Here is a 5363-nt window from a genome sequence, read left to right as displayed (position 1 = left end):
TTTTAGAAATTTATTTTCAGTAAGTTTCAGAACTTGTAAGTGTATGTCATCTCTCTGGCAGACTTCAAGTTGTCAGCTGAACCTAAAATCAAGTAAAACTTACACTGGAAATCAAAATTACTTACAATGTGTCTGTGTCGTAGACATCAACAGAATTTAATAATATTAAGGACTGTTGTGAGCATTTCTGCTTCTTCATTCTCAAATTATAAGTCAAGGGCTTTCCTGGTATCTCAGTGTAAAGAATCCACTTGGCAACACAGGAGACACCAGTTTGATCCCTGATCTGGGAAGATTTCACATTGCATGGGGCAAATAAGCCCATATGTCAATATTAAGCCTACACTCTAGAGCTCAGGAACCATAACTACTGAGCCCACGTGCTGCAACTACTGAAGCCCACACACCCTAGGGCTCATGCTCCACAACAAGAGAAAGCACTGCAAGGAGAATCCTGTGCACTGAAACTAGAGAGCAGCTCCTGCTCACTGCAACTAGAAACAAGTCTGTGCAGCAATGAAAAATCAGTACAGCCAGAAATAAATAAACACATAAATCAATATTAATAAATAAAATATATTAAAAATTATGTCAGAATTAGAACTATGAAGTATATGAAATACAACAACAAAAGCTCAATCGAATTTTTGAAGCAGTGTGGTTTCAAAAATTGGTAAGCAATATACAACCTTGAGTGAACTCTACAGTAAACTGTGGACTTTGAATAATTATGATGTTTCACTGTAGGTTCATCAATTGTCATAAATATGTTATTCCAGACATTGATAAAGGGATAAAGAATGCATGTATTGGGACAGTGTGTATATGGGAATAACTGTGAATGCACTCATGCTAAATCGTTTCAGTCATGTCCAAATCTTTGCGACTCCATGGACGGTAGCCGATCAAGTTCCTCAGTCCATGGGATTCTCCAGGCAAGTTTCCAGGTGATCTTCTTGACCCAGGGAATGAACTTGCATCTCTTATGTTTCCTGCTTTGGCAGGTGGGTACTTTATCACTAATGCCACTTGGAAAGCCCACAGGAATATCTGTACCTTCCTCTAAATCTTGTTGCAAACCTAAAACATCTATAAAAAATAATACTTTCAAATGGATAAATGTAATAAAACAATGGTTTTGGTGATAATAAAAATAATCTTTTTCTCTTTTCATTGAGATTTCTATTTACTTTAGTAAAAAAACTATCTTAATTGAAATTTCCTCGAGTTTGTTAATATCTCAAGAATATTGCCACAGGTAATTATATGTTTAACAAAATCAGCCTAAGAAAATTCAGATATCATAAACTTACTGATATTCTTTATTCGTAAATACTAAATTATGTAAATAAGAACATATATCCAACACAAAGTCAATAGATAACAATTTTTGTCTTTGAATAGAACAGTTTCCACCTTATAATAAAAATAATGTGAAAAATTATAAGAAAACCTATCTATGGCATAGGATTTCAGTTCCTTTTCAGTGAATCAAAAATGATATTATTGAATATACCAAAGACTCTATTACCTTTCTTTGAAATATGGATTGCATAAGGGAATGAAAGCATTGCTAACGCTGAATAAAATTTCTTTTTTTTTTTTAAATTTTATTTTATTTTTAAACTTTACAATATTGTATTAGTTTTGCCAAATATCGAAATGAATCCGCCACAGGTATACCCGCGTTCCCCATCCTGAACCCTGCTCCCTCCTCCCTCCCCATACCATCCCTCTGGGTCGTCCCAGTGCACCAGCCCCAAGCATCCAGTACCGTGCATCGAACCTGGACTGGCGACTCGTTTCATACATGATATTATACATGTTTCAATGCTATTCTCCCAAATCTCCCCACCCTCTCCCTCTCCCACAGAGTCCATAAGACTGATCTATACATCGGTGTCTCTTTTGCAGTCTCGTACACAGGGTTATTGTTACCATCTTTCTAAATTCCATATATATGCGTTAGTATACTGTATTGGTGTTTTTCTTTCTGGCTTACTTCACTCTGTATAATAGGTTCCAGAGAAATGCAAATCAAAACCACTATGAGGTACCATTTCACACCAGTCAGAATGGCTGTGATCCAAAAGTCTACAAGCAATAAATGCTGGAGAGGGTGTGGAGAAAAGGGAACTCTCTTACACTGTTGGTGGGAATGCAAACTAGTACAGCCACTATGGAGAACAGTGTGGAGATTCCTTAAAAAACTGGAAATAGAACTGCCTTATGATCCAGCAATCCCACTGCTGGGCATACACACTGAGGAAACCAGAAGGGAAAGAGACATGTATACCCCAATGTTCATTGCAGCACTGTTTATAATAGCCAGGACATGGAAGCAACCTAGATGCCCATCAGCAGATGAATGGATAAGAAAGCAGTGGTACATATACACAATGGAGTATTACTCAGCCATTAAAAAGAATACATTCGAATCAAATTCCAAGAGGCAAAGAGACATAATTCCACTCAGAAGAAAGAAAGAAAGAAAAAACTGATGGAAAAATTGAGATCAGTTATCGGGAAGATGCAACTGAACAGAATCTGTTAATAAAGTTAACTGCTTCTCAGTCTGGTATGTACTTCCAATCATGTCCCTAAAAAAACGCATTTTGTCTTTGCTCCACAAGACTTCAAAAAACGGTTTTGTGTTTCTCTACATTCTATGAGGATGTAGTAAAATTAACACTGTTACAAAGGTTTACTTGAATTTTCATCAGATGAATGAGAGACCGGCTGAGCATGTTCAAGGAGCCCTATTTTACTGAGAATGAAGTAAAAGAAAAAAAGAGAGAGAGAAAGAGAGAAGTTTAAATACCTTGGTGAAAGTCACAGGACCAGGAAATGTAGTGCTAAGCCCAGTGTTTATCCTATGATCTTTGTTTTTAATTGGAGTAAAATTGCTTTACAATGTTGTGTTAGTCTATACAATGTAGTGAATCAGCTATATATAGTGTGTGTGTGTGTGTGTGTATTATATTATGTATATATATATATCTCCTCCCTATTGGGCCTTCTTCCCATCCCCCATCCCCCCAGTCTAGGTCATCACAGAGCACCAAGCTGAGCTCCCTTTGCTGTACAGCTGTTTCCCACTAGCTACCTGTTTTACATATGTCAGTGTATATATGTCAATCCTAATCTCCCGATTCACCTCACCCTCTCCTCCCCACTGTGTCCACATGTACATTTTCTATGTCTGCATTTCTTTCCTGCACTGCAAATAGGGTTACTCTGCCTTTTTTTTTTAGATTACACATATATGCATTAATGTACAATATTTGTTTTTCTCATTCTAACTTACTTTGCTGTATATAACAGACTCTAGGTCCATCCACATCTCAACAAATGACCCAGCTTGTTCTTTTGATGACTGAATAATATTCTATTGTGTATATATTTCACATTTCTTTATTCACTCATTTGTCAATGGACATTTCAGTTGCTTCCATACCCTGGCTATTGTAAATAGTGCTGCAATGAACATTGGGGTACATGTGTCTTTTTGAATTGCAGTATCCCATGGTCCTTTAAAAAACTACTTTGATTTTAAGTTTTATAAAAGCAGCTAGTGTTTAGATGGTGCCCACTTTATAACAAACTGGACAGTGCACTAAATCACTGACATTTGTGATTTCTACCTCACAAAAACCCTACGTGCAAATGAGAAAACTGAGGGCCAAGGCTCACAGCTACTAAGTGTTAGCTGGTATTAAATTTAACGTTGTGATACCATCTAATGGGCAGGTGGGAGGAAAACATTCTGAACAAGTCCAAATGCTCTTAAAGAAGCATAAATTCTAAGATGATAAAGCATTAAAAAGATAAAAATAATCTTAATGTAAAAGTAGATAATATTAGGAAATGCAATAAAGTACGTATTCTGAGAAGAAATATTTTTTCTTTCATACTGTGTGTTGTAAAATTGTTTCATTTTTAGTTTTTCTTTTCATCCTTTCCCCCTTTTCCTGCTAATCTCTTTGGTATCTGCTGGTATTTCTAGTACTGCAATAGCTCAGAACACAAATTGTTATCCCAAATTAATTGTGTATTCCAAATAGAAATTTCATTAATGAGTAAGATGAGGTTTGAAAAATTGTAACTAAGCATTATTTATCTCACAATTTAATTGATATATTTATTAAATAGTTATTTATGTAAGGCATTATTGTAGACACTATTAGTAAACAGAAGTGGGTCTTTCTCCAACAAAGTCTATTAAATATGTCCAAAATTTAGTTTTTACCTCTAAATTTGTTTAATTTCCCTATAATTTCCAATTTCCTTTATTGCCCTCCATAAACTTTTGCAATGTCTTTTTATGATCTATAAGAATAATGTTGTATTTATGACTTGATTTTGTAGAGAAAGATTAGACAATGTTAATGTTCCATTCAGATGGTTACTTTTTGAAAATATTTATCAAAAATTAGAAGTTTCTTTTGGGGATAAAATCCTGGGAGTAAGCAGGATATTTTTTTTTTTGTTTAATTTCAATTGACAGCATACATTAAATTGGTATTCTTGGAAAACAAAACAGAAAAACCAAATAATAGCAAAAGTAACTTAAGCCAATCATTTTTCAAAGATAATAAAACTCTTCATATGTAAAGGTGTAGGGATTTTATCTCTAATTGCATCTCAATCATGAGGAAATTTTTCAAAAATACAAGCTTATTAAAATATATTAAATTATTCCTTGATATGAGCTAAAATATCTTCAAAAATAATGACTTTATATTGTCTGTAAAAATTAGATGTATAAAACAAGATGATTATTATGATTTTAGCTATAAGAAATTCAAGGTGTTTTATAATATGTAGAAAGCAAATAGAATTTGATATATTAAATATAACTACAAGTATAATAGTTTTAGAATATTCTGATTTGTGTGTAAATAAAGAAATTAAATTTTATACACATTATTAAGTATTAAAAAAGTATCTTCTACAATATCTTTGAAATAGCACTGTCTTCAGGCATCTTAATTCTGAGCCCCTCATTTTTCACTGAAGAAGGTTTTCCATATTTGCCATCCACAGGAGGTGAGATTGCTTTAGTTCATCACTCTATAAATTTAAAGTGAATAGAAAAGAACTTTCAATAATGCAACTCAGATTAGTTATCATTTTTAATTTGTTTCCTTTGATATTTTTATGTGTGTGTGTCTATATTTTGGGCTGAGGTCTAAAATCTTTCTTATTAATATAATTTATAAAATGTTTGAAAATCACTAATCTTGAATCTGAAAACTTTGTCTGCCTTTCTTCTTCTCTAAAACATTTGTGATCAATTTTCAGTTAAATTCCCTCATTCTTTCACCTACTCTAATCTTCTCTGCAAAATTCCTGAATTAGTC

Source organism: Bos indicus x Bos taurus, chromosome 17 (assembly GCF_003369695.1).
Source record: "Bos indicus x Bos taurus breed Angus x Brahman F1 hybrid chromosome 17, Bos_hybrid_MaternalHap_v2.0, whole genome shotgun sequence".
Classification (NCBI taxonomy): domain Eukaryota; kingdom Metazoa; phylum Chordata; class Mammalia; order Artiodactyla; family Bovidae; genus Bos; species Bos indicus x Bos taurus.
Note: the sequence above shows the minus strand (reverse complement) of the source record.